Source organism: Chiloscyllium plagiosum, unplaced genomic scaffold, assembly GCF_037043375.1.
Source record: "Chiloscyllium plagiosum isolate Xiang-an unplaced genomic scaffold, Cpla_swu_hap1 HiC_scaffold_10, whole genome shotgun sequence".
Lineage (NCBI taxonomy): Eukaryota > Metazoa > Chordata > Chondrichthyes > Orectolobiformes > Hemiscylliidae > Chiloscyllium > Chiloscyllium plagiosum.
In genome coordinates, this window is record NW_028270148.1 from 66,602,847 (window position 1) to 66,615,626 (window position 12,780).

A 12,780-nucleotide genomic window follows, 5' to 3' on the forward strand; every position below is an offset into this window, starting at 1 on the left:
TCAGCTCTGTCATTTATGTGATTGCTACAAATCAGTGCAGTTTGAATTATTGTTTTATTTCTTGGATTGTTATACATTGCTCAGCACACATTTGTTGTCCTTTTTGTTGCTTCTGTTATTTTTATTTTAATTATTCCAAAGGTTGTAATGTTATTCTACGGTATAACTGTCATCATCTTCAAAGATGTATAATAGATGTTGCCCTTCAACTTATCTTTAAAATTCCTTCACAATCATGTCACATGTAATAATATAAAAATGCATCTTTTCTTATGTTCCTATGCTTTGTTTAAATACCAGATTAGCACCACATAGATCCGGAGTAAAATTATTAGTTATTCCGAAAATCTGTCATAGGTTGTAAACTATAAAACAAACCTGCAATGAGACAGTTCAAGTCTAATTATTTTATTTGAGGATCGTGTCAGTCAGTCAAAGTTCAGAAGCATTTAAAATGAACTGTAGCGTTTACAATGTACTTGGACTTCCAAAATTATATTACCTCATTCTTGATATTGTGAACCAGTAATTTCTGTAGCATTCATTTTTGAGAAATAGTCATTTTTCTTTAATATAGTAAAATGAATTATGTTGACAACCGTAGATTATTTATCATAAACAATACATATGGCTATAAATATTTTCTGATGTATATTAACTATATGTGGGATCTGCAATGTAAAGTTATAAATGGCACAGTATGCACATAATTTAGTATAAAATGTTGTGTAGGTATGCAGACAATTAATTTAACATATAGACATTTTTATACAAGTATATAAATTTAGGCATATATAATTTACAAAAATGTGAGTAATTGAGTAGCTGTATTTGTATGTTATTGTTACGTGTCTACATATTTATACATGGATGGTATTCATTTTGTTTTTACTCACTGTGAATATAAGCCAAGGAAGTAAAATCTGCACAAACCCTTTTTCTATGTTATCCAATCGTTCATTCGGGGAAAATAATGTTTAAAAGGGAAAAGCAATTTATATTATTTTGAAATACATGAATTTTAATATACAAAAATGAGCAACAATCAACTATAAAATATAAATGTAAAGGAAAATATAATTCATATTTGTAAATGGAAGGTAATATAACATGCCCCCAAGATAAATTAACCTTCTGAGTACTAAATTACTTTTAGAGTTCAAAATGCATTTTTAGCCATACGATAGTTTCAAAACTGTATTTCTGTACATTCCTCATACAGACCTTTATAAACTTGATTTAGAAAAGTGGAGTGGACCAAATAACCATTAAAAACTGTAAATGACTCACAACATTGCCATGGTACAAAATAGTAGTGTAGTCTTCATAGGGTGACCAAATCAAATGTTTGTTTAACGCGTGAATTAAAGGCTTTTTAAAACCTGTGTGAGCTTGAGAAAAAAAAAGTTGAATCTTTTAGTCTTTAGGTAATGACGGCATGTTTAATTCAGTTTTTATTCTAAGAATACTGTCATTGAAAATGCACTATATATATTCAGCTTAATAACGTCAATGAAATAATCAGTGTGGAAGGGATATAATGGAAACATTGTATTGCAGCCCACAAGGAAATGATCATAAGACCTCCACCAATTGTTTCATAATATAGCATTAGATGGTGGAGCTTATTACAACATTGCTCTTTAACATATTATGGAGCAATTAGACATTTTTGAAGGGAGTCCAGCCTCTGGTTTCAAGTTCTGAAAAGATTAAAATAATTTTGCGCATCCTTGGTCTCACCAGTGATGACATAACATTCTTTGTGCTGCCTTCATCTCAAATTTGTTGAAGTAAGGATCTCAAGCCATTCTGCCAAAGTCTGTTTATTTATAGGTGCTCATGATGTGTCACAAGGTTGTTTGTTTACAGCATTTCACTGAAGAAGGGCTAATGCCCGAAACGTCGATTCACCTGCTCCTTGGATGCTGCCTGACCTGCTGCACTTTTCCAGCAACACATTTTTCAACTTTTAATACAGTGTCAAGTTTGGAGTTGTTTGAATGTATTCAGCTTAAAGAAAAGGTAATACATTGTTTCATTAACCAACAATGTCAGAGGAATACTTATTTGAATTGAATTAAAAACAGTATAAAATGACATAGAACATACAGATGTTTCATTCAGGCTGTTTTATACTCCACACAAGCTTTTTGTCACTCTACTTTATCCAACCCTACCTGCATATCCTTCTCTTCAAACTCAAGTTCTCCTCATATCCATCTGTGATATTCAGCTGAACTACCGCTTGATGAAACAAGCTCCATATCCTTAAAGCCCTCTGGATAAAGCTGCTTCTCCTGAATTTCCACTCTATTTATTATTGACCATTCCTAGTTTCCAGTTATGGATTGCCCCACAGGTATGGAAACATCTGCTCTATGTCAACCCTATCAAACCTCTTCATTATTGTAAAGATAGCTATCTTGCCACCCCGTTTCCTTGCCTCTTCTAGTCAAAAGTGCCCTAGCCTCTTCAGATTTTCTTGATAGATACAGCTTTTCACATCTAATAGTATACTTCTAAATCTTTGTTGCACCTCCTGCAGTGTCTCAATATCAGCAACACTTATTAAAAATTACAGGAAAGGAACAAAGCTAAAATAACAGAAAGATTTTCTTCAGATTATAAATAACTTTATACAGGAACTAAATATGAATGCCAGGAATTTGGCTGAGGCAGGTTTTTCACTTTTACTTCATTCAAAATTGCAATGTTTTGTTAGATGCAGTAATTTAGGCCAGCAACGTACAAATACAGTGCATGATCTTCATTACTGAGTACCATTCACAAAAACACAGACAGCACAATTGTCTACAGCAAACACAATTACTGCCAACATGGTATGAGGGCTGCTTCCTGCCATTGCCTGAGACAACTGGTGAGCTGGTGCCATTGACCCCTGCCTGCCTTGCTGCTGCCAGTGGGGCTGCTCCAAGCACGCTCTCCTCATCCCCATCCCTGGCTGTCATCAATCTTGCTAAAGTGACAGCAGACAGATGTTAGCCTTTGCAAAGATCAAATCCATGGCTTTGGGGCTGTTCACCAAGGAGCAGCTTAGTCTGCACCAAGCAGAGGCAGCAGCAATCACCTCTATTACATCACTCTAGCTTTCTTCGTTTGCACAGGCATGACAGTCAGAACATTTTTACTGCACTGTGCAAAGGCCAACGATTTTTAAAAACAAAATATTCGTTGTGACTGGCTTTAATCAATTATAACCAAATTCATTCCTAGTTGGGATTCCTAACTCACCTTTGTATTCTATTAGCATTCTTGTACATTAACAAAATATGACATGGTAGCAGAAATATCATTAATAGCAAAATATTCCTTCTTGTTGTCTGATTTTTTTTTTGTTTAAAGAGGCATTGTCATCAGTGATTGCGGTTCTAATGTATAAATGTAAGATGTAAGACCCGAGTGTGGGGATCACAACAGTGGTCATCCATTCCCAGTCCACAAACATCTTGCACTGCCCTTTCATCTAGATGATTTCAGCAAAGGACCCAATTCAAAACATGCTTATGAACTCTGCACACTTAACAGGTGGCCCAGTAGGATGCATGACTAACATGATCTGCTACTAGTTTGGACCATTTAAAGACAAAGGGAATCTGCACCCTTAGAAACTGGTGCAACTGTCTCTGGATTTCTTGGATAAAAGAAGAAAGCTAGCAAATAAAGGGTCAGGCTGACCTAAGACTTCAAGTGTTCCATATGCCATGGAAGCCATTAGTAATGGTGGTGGAGAAAAGGAAAGATAAGCCCATTGCCACGGAAGCCTGGACACCAGTATAACTCCTCTATGAGAGAATGGGAACAGGTGGCCTCACACCATTCACAGATGTAGGTTTGCTCACTGAGCTAGAAGGTTTGTTTTCAGATGTTTCATCACCATACCAGGTAACATCATCAGTGAGCCTCCAGATGAAGCACTAGTGGCAATGCCCGCTTTCTATTTATGTGGATAGAAAATGGGCCATGCAACCAGTGTGTCATCCGGAGGCTCACTGATGATGTTACCAAGTATGGTGATGAAACGTCTGAAAATGAACCTTCCAGCTCAGTGAGTAAACCTACCTCCAGAACCTCAACCTGAACTACAAATCTTCTCAAAACTCACTAACCATTCACACAGTCTAACCCTAAGGACTTGCCTGCAGTATGTGGAATATCTTCAATAACCTCACACTGCCAAGGGCAAAGTATAGGATGCACCTTCATATGGTATCTCCTACCCACCAGATCACCAACCTCTCATTCTGCTCAAACCATCAATCACTCACTCATCAGCAATCAGATACTCCGTTCCTTGACATCTCTCTTTCCATTTGTGGGAATACGCTGGTCACTGATATCAACTACAAACCCACTGATTCCTAGTATTACCTCGATTGTACATCATCACACCCTGCTTTCTGCAAGAACTCCATTCCATTCTCCTAGTTTCTCTGTCTCTGTCCCACCAGTTCTGATGATGCCACTTTCTGCAGGAGTGCCTCAGAAATGTCCATCTTTTTCCTCACCGGAGGATTTTCCAGTAACGATAGGGTCCCCATGGTCCTCACCGACCACCCTCCCAGGCAAAAGTCACCATTTCAGTTACATCCAATGCGATTCCATGAGCAAACAGGTATTCCCCTCCACTCCTTAGTTAGCATTCAGCAGGGACCACTTTTCTGACACCCTGATCCACTCCTCCACTCCCAGCACCTTCCCACAAAATAACAGACTCTTCCCATGCAATTGCAGAAAATGTAAAACCTGCCATTTACTTCATCCCTCCCCATTATCCAAGACCCCAGCCATACCTTCCAGGTGAAGCATCAATTGCCTGTACCTCATTCAATCCAGTCTACTGTATTTGCTGTTCACAATGTGGTCTCCTCTACAATGGGGAGACAAAACGCAGACTGGGTGACTGCTCTGCAGAACACATATACTCTATCTGCAAAAATAACCCCAAGCTTCCAGTTGCCTGCCACTTCAACACACCACCATGTTCCCACGGCAACATTTCTGTCACAGACCTGCTGCAGTACTCCAGTTAGCCTCAGCACAAGCTCAAAGAACAACATCTTATTTTCCACTTGGGGACTTTACAGCCTCTAGGATTCAACGTTGAGTTCAATAACTTACAAACCTGATTCCATCCTTTAATGATTTTCACCCAGCCCCACACCCAGTCCAGTTATGACATGGGTTGCTTTTGGCATAGTCACCTATTTTCACCTATCCCTAGTCGTGTTATTACATACTATGTACAGCTCATCCATTGTCTCCTACTCTTTGCTCTTATTATCACTTATTCAGATTTTCTTCTCTCCTGGCCTGCTATTCATAAATTCATTGTTTAACTCTCTCTCTCTGGACTCTGACTTCACTTATCCACTTACTTCCCCGTCCATCCCCCACCCCTTCCCCAACCTCATCTCCAAGCATAAATACCACTTTTTCCGAGTTGTGAACAGTTCTGATGAAGAGTCATCAGACTCAAAATATTAACTCTGCTTTCTTCCCATAGGTGCTGCCAGATCTGCTGAGTTTAATCAGCAATTTCTGGGTTTTTTTCCAGATACTCTTCCTTCACTTGGATGCAAATAGCAACGCTGCCACCTTGGAGACAGGAACGGGAAGAGGAATGAGGAGTTGATCGGAACAGGAATGGGAGCAAGAAGACTTCCAAAAGTGAGAGTGGCAGGGGGTGTGAAATGGGCAGAAAGAGGACATGAGTGAATGGTGAAGGAAGTAAAGAGTAATGATGAGTGATGGTTTGTATCACACTATGTAAGAATAACCTCTGAGTCACCTCAGGCACCTATAACCGAAGTAATTTTATTTATATAAAAACAGAGATTTCTGAAAAAGCTCTGCAGGTCTGGCAGAATCTGTGGAGAGAAATCAGTTTTGGATCAATTTCAGATTTTGTTTCTGATTTACAGCATCTGTAGTTCTTTCAGTTTTTAATTTTACTCAGACCTTCTCTAGAGAAAAGACAACACAGAAAGCAAATTAACCAAGTGCCTAGATCTTGCAACATACTACACTTCCTCCCTACTTAAAAAAAGCATATACAATAAGATATAAAATGGTACATATATTATTTCACAGAGTACAATGTGACTAAACCATCTTTAACAACAGCTGAAGATTTAACAGGCTCTGTTGCAAACCTTTATTTAACATAATCACAATCAAAACTGATGCTGGCCGAATTATTTCCTCGTAACAAAAGATAAGTTTCATTTATAAGTGTACGTAACTATTTGACAAATAATGAAAAAAATGACTTTCTTCTTCCTCCTTCTTACATTCTTTTGATTAACCTGAATGGTTACTGCTCTTTCCCAAAGATTTACCAGACCAATTGCTGAAATGGCAGGACCAACACATGAAGAGAGATTGGATCAGTTAGGTAGGTATTCACTCCAATTTGGAAGATTAAGGAGGGATCTCATAGAAATCAATAAAATTCAAACAGGAATAGATGGAAATACAGAAAAGATGTTCCCAATGACTGGGTGTACCAAACCAGTCTGAAAATATGGGACTGAGATGAGAAGACATTTCTTCACCCAGAGAGTGGTGAGCCTCAGGACTTCTCTGCCCAGAAAATGGTTGAAGCCAAAACATTGATGCTTTCAAGAAGGACTAAGATATAGTTCTTAGGTCTAAAGGAATCAAATGGTAAGGGGACTAAGCAGGAACAGGTGACTGAGTAGGATGATCAGCCATGATCATATTGAATGATGGAGCAGGCTCTAAGAGCTGAATGGCCTACCCCCTCTCCTATTTTCTATGTTTTTGTCTTTGACTTTGGGCTGTAGAAGGAATTTTGACTGTAGGAGGATTATCATGCTCTCCCTTTGTCACATTTCTCTTTTTCAAGCAAATGATCTTCATGACATTGATCGAGTATCTCGTCAATCTTTGATTGATATTTAAATGTACATAATCTCTTTACAATGACTCTAAACATATATTTCTCCTTGTCACGATCGATCTTTTTCTGCCATGAACTACTGATTAACATTGAACTCTCTATGTTTCATTCCTGCTTCTCATGACTCATCATCACATTGTCTTGCTTTTCTCTTACATTGCTAATGACACATGTTTAAACAGATTAAACTTTGTTCTAGGAGTATGTTTAAACACTAACTCATAAGGAGAGCAACCTGTTTTGGACTAGTTCTTTTGTAAGAGAACAGGAAATTGTTTGGCCTATGTTGAAAGAAACAAGAAATAACCACTTAACATGTCTAACTAGCAAATCGTCCAGAAAGACCTCTTCACAATTTCTCTCTGCAACACCATTTACTGCTTAGTAAGATGCAGAAATTAAAATGTGTTTGACTTCATTGTTACTCAGGAATATTTCAAACTCTTCTGATGTAAACTGTGGACTATTACCTGACACCAACACCTTTGGCAGTCCACAATTTCAAACCAACTTCTCAAAACCTCAGTAGTTCTGGAACTTGTTGTGTTTGGAATATAGTCAGCATTTTTCTTCTTTATACAGCTATTGACCAAAACAGCACGTTTCCCCTTCTCCCTCAAAGGAGTCAATATGTACATATCCCCATGGTTTTCTTATGTTTGACTATGGAGTAACAGGAACCATCAATGGCTCATTTCTCATTCTGAGAAATCCTTCACAACCTTTCACCAGCTCTTCAATATCTCCATCTACCTTTAAATACAAAAATAACTTCTCGGTTCTCTGTTCATAGACTATCCCGATGTGTTCTAAATGAAATTCCTCTTAAAACATTTCTCTCTAAACCATGGCAGAATAATGATTTGCAACAAAAAAGGAGGCAACATTGATCTATTTCATTTCTATGTGTGAAACATTCCTGCAATTTCTCAAAATCACATTTTTAAAGCTAGCCATTCATGACATAATTGTTCACTTTATTGAGCACCATGTTGTTGTGAAGGCATTCACTAATTTTTCTGGCAGACACTGGTAGTTTTTCAGTAAAATAATGTACCAAGAACTCCATGGCTAGAAATAAATCAGTCAACATTGGAAGTCCCAAAGAATGTCCAAATTTGCGAGATCTGCAAAATTACAACATTGAGTATTGTATTGTGCAGATGAACCATCAAGATCGATTAGCATTTCTGAAGCCACACTGCCGTGAAGGATCACACTCCCTTTTAAACTGCGTACGTGATTGATAAAGTGAACTTCCCACTATAAAGCATTGTCAAAACTAAGTAACTCCATGTCTGGGTGGTAACTTTTCTTTCTCAACTTGTGAATCTTTTTTTTTCTAATTTTGTGCAAGCTTCTCCAAACCATCTTTGATGATGTGCGTTAACACCATGAGTCACTGTTGTAATAACGTATCAATCATTAAAACCACTTTTCCTTTGGATCATAGTAAGTTTAAGCAACCTACTCATCAGCACTTTCTTCATTTCTTCAAATGTTTTCTGACACTCCATAGAATATCCATGGATTAACATCATTTTCTAAAAGAGAAACTATGTTTGGCCAATCGATTGGAATTCTTTGAGAAAGAAACATGTGCTGTGGATAAAGGGGAACCATGGATGTACTGCACCTAGATTTCCAGAAGGCATTTAATAAGGAGCCACATTAAAGACTATTGCAGAAGATAAACAGTTAAGTTGCAGAGCGTTGAATATTGGCATGGATTGACAATTGGTTGGCTAACAGGAAGCAGAGAGTGGATGTATGTGGGGCGTTTTCAGGTTGGCAATATGTAATGAGTAAATTGGTGCTGAGACCATAATTATGTAAATTACTCAGATGAAGGGGTATGACTTAGAAATATGGTTGACAAATTCACTGATGACACAAAACAGAGATAGGAATGTAAATTATGAAGCGGATATGATGAGGCTGCAAAAAGACATGTGTGGGCATTTGGCAAATGAAGTTTAATGTGGGACAATGTAAAGTTGCTCATCTTTCCAGAAATAAAAAACAAAAAGAAGCATATTATCTAAATGGTGAGGGGTTTCAGAGCTCTGAGATGCAGGGGGATCTGGGCATGAGTCACAAGAGGTTAGTACAGCAAACAATGTTAGCATTTATCAGGAGGGTAATTGGATAGAAAAAGGAGGTTATGCTTCTGTTATAGAGGGCTTTGGTGAGACTGCATCTGCAATGTTGTGCAAAATACTGGTCACTTTATTTAAGGAAGGGCATAAATGCATTGGAAGCAGGAGGGAGAAGGCTTATTAATTAACAGCGGAGATAGCCAAATTGGTTTATGCAGAAAGATTGCAAAGGCCAGGCTTGGATCTATTGAAGTTTATGCTTGACACCATAAAGTAACATTTATGGTTTTTAACTTTGATGTCATTCTGTTGAAGATTTTGTTCAGCTCTACCAAGTGCTCTTCCTCTGTCTCACTGCTAGTTAGAATATTATCTAAGAGGCAGCGCACTCCTTTCAGCCCACTTAGTACCTGATTCATGACACTCTGGAATATTGTGAGAGGTATGGACACCCCAACTAATAGTGTTGGATATTGAAATGGGTGAAATAGTGGTCACAGTAGTAATATCAGTGTGCTTTTAATTTAAAGACTAATACTCTGGAGGTATGGCTTCAAATCCAGCTATGGAATTTTAATTTAATTGACCATGACACCCATTTGGTTTACTGATGTCATTTAGGGAAGGAAGCCTATATGTGACTCTAAACTAACACTTTATGTGATAGACTTACAGCTGCTTTCTGAAAAGCCATTCAGTTCAGGGCTGGCCTTAACATTGATGCCGAAATGCCATGAAAAAGTTTTTAAAAAACCCTGCATGAATGAAAGATAAGTCCTTCCTTTCCTTGTCCTAATTGCAAATGCACATTTGAAAAAACTATCATTACTGAGTGCTCCTTTTGTTGACTAAATTGGAATAAATGTTAACTAATAGGAAGTGAGTAAATATCATTCTGAATCACATAATTTCCCTTTTTATATAGCCTCCATTAATCCAAATTCAATTTTGAACGTCCACAGTGGGTGCTGTCCCTTCACTGCTTTTCTTCTTCACATAGATCCTGTTCTACTAATGCATTCAGCTCTTCAGTTATTGATTTTAGAGAATGCGGGGATGTTGCTGGTATTTTTCTGGTCCTCCTACGTGTCACTGATCTCCTGGTCTCAATGCCTTACCCACATTCTCTGGATTCAATTGAGACCCATTGAACTAACCCTAGTTCCTTCTTGAATCCTGTTCTCCGAGGATTCAAACAAAACTCCAGTGAGACTCATTTACAGTGTATGGGACATTGTGCTGAGATGGCTGAAAAGCATCCCCTCCATTGGGTCTGGTTTTACTCAACTCTAAAGTGTTCAGGATTCCAGGGCAGCTTTCCTTGAACAGTGATACAGAAGGAAAAGAAAAGAAGCAAATTCCACACTCTGAATCCTGCTATGTCATGGGACATCCTGTCTCATGTGCCCAAAGATCCATGAGTGTGAATTAGTCTATTCAGTTACATGAAGTCCCATGGGAGATATTCAGAGGAGACATCATCATCCAACTGAGGGAGAGCCAATGGCAGCAGACTTACGGCTGAAAAATATGTATAAGGCACTGGTCAGCCATGTAAAATCTCCACAGTACACCATCATTTATCTTGACTTTGGCTTTGTGGTGCTGAGTTTGATCATTTTGTTCTCCTTGCTTCAAGGTTGTGATCTCTAACTATTTTATATATAAAAGTAATACTCTTACTGATCCCCATTGTAAATAACTCAATCCAGTTTAACCAGATCTTCAGCCAACTCCTTCCCATCAGGGAGACCCTGTTGCCTCTTGCTGATGTGAATGGGAAGTAATAGGCTGCATCACTGAAATCCACCTCAGCATTAACATCACAACTGTTGTTGAAATAGCTAGCCAATTCCACACCAAAGTTTGCACAAGAGAATGTGACTTCTGAACTTTTGTACTCTCCTGAGATAACAAGCACAACTCCAGCTGTACCAGTGATGAAAGTAAGTTGTGAATCTGTGATTTCTTTTTCTACTGTGAACAGCAGAAGAATACTTTCAGTCCTTGAACTCATCCTCATGTGCTATTTTCTTGCAATGTTGGGAATATCCTGATCAATAATGCTAACTTTGTTTCTACAGGAATCATTAACACATTCAAAGGTTTCCAAAATCCTGAATTAGCTTTAGGTCTATTGGGAGCTACATGCCACCTGAGCACTAACGTCTTGTTAGTTAAATGTACTGGTTGCCAACAAAAATAAAAGGGTTTAGTCAATAGTGACATTTTTTAGTCATTTCCTATGTAAAATCTTAAAAACATGAAACCTTGCTGAATTATTCTTTCCACTATAAACTTGAAGTTTAGATATCTTTTTAAACATAAGAATATTGTGATAGTCAATGTCAGAGGGAAAATAACCTATGGAACATCTGGTGAATGCGGAATTGTGGTTGTTCTTCATCAATAGCTCGAGCACAAAGAGATAGTCTACGTTGCCTCGTCCCTTCCACTTCTTTTTCCACCTGCATCAATTGGCGTTTGCCATGATTTGCTCTACAACTGTACTCATAGAATTAAAAAAAAAGGCATTAATAAGCACAATTTGTCACCACATGGCTTCTCTGAAAAGGGAGGAGTTATTTTCTAATGTCGTTGGAAACAGTGGGAGAATGAATGCTGACTCAGACAGCAAGATGAAAGTGCACCACCAACCTCACTGCTGGAATCAGAAAAGACTGATGTGAATCCTCACCCTACTTCAATCCCACTGGCAGTTCCATCAACAACAAAAACAGTCAAATTGTTTTAAAAGGATCTCACATTTGTATTTCAACTTCGGGAACTTGCTGTTACTTTGAAGTTATTGGGATGGTCACTAAGTGGGCAACGTACATGCCTAAATAAAAACAGTAAGTATAATTGTTGAAAATAAAACCTTTGTACATGTAATTTAAGGAGAGAGTGGGCCATCTGATCAGTTTATTGGTGGTGTGCATAAGATTCAGAAGTGGGCCAGTAAAATACTTGTTCCGTAATGGCCAATTAGTGATCTGTATTTGATTTCCTGATAGTCTTATAGTGAAGATTTGTCCTGTCTGATGGGCTCTTAATTGGGGGAGGGTTAAGTAAAAATCTGTACTCAATCCCAACTGTCTCATGAGGAGCATATCTTTTCATCAGCCAGTTTTCTCCTGGATATTTAGAAGGGCTGGCCTATAAAGTGATGTTGGGGTCGAGAGTGTGGTGCTGGAAAAGCACAGCAGGTCAAGCAGCATCCACGAAGCAAGAGAATCGAAGTTTCAGGCAAAAGCCCTTCATCGGGAATGGCATTCCCGATGAAGGGCTTTTGCCCGAAATGTCGATTCTCCTGCTCCTCGGATCTTTCCTGACCTGCTGTGCTTTTCCAGCACCACACTCTTGACTCTGATGTCCAGCATCTGCAGTCCTCACTTTCTCATTATAAAGTGATGTTGACAGAGGAGAAGTTGCAATTTCCCTCTATGTAATCATAGAATTCTAAAGCACAGAGGTAATTTGTCCCAGCAACCCATCTGCCCTTTCCCCATGTCCTATTATATTTTTATTTTTCAAATCTTTATCCATTTCCCTTTTAAATGTGATAACGGATGTCGTTTCCACCAATGTTTCCAGTGGAGTATTTCATGTCTAAATGATGATCTGTATATTTACTGCATTCTATTTTTACTCTACAAATTAGGCCTTTTTTTTTAATTTAGAAGGTTCGGGGTGGATCTGATCAAAGTCTTCAAGATATTAACAGGAAAAGAC

At 38.2% G+C, this 12,780-nt stretch overlaps 1 long non-coding RNA gene across 1 annotated transcript in view; it reads right to left on the bottom strand.

Annotated features, from left to right (window-relative positions):
- Positions 1-413: 413 nt before the first annotated feature.
- LOC148148974 (uncharacterized) overlaps positions 414-12,780 on the bottom strand; it is a 155,319-nt gene continuing 142,952 nt past the window's right edge. The window contains exon 5 of the long non-coding RNA XR_015758461.1: positions 414-2,013. This is a non-coding gene — a long non-coding RNA (uncharacterized LOC148148974). The remainder of the gene's footprint in view (positions 2,014-12,780) is intronic.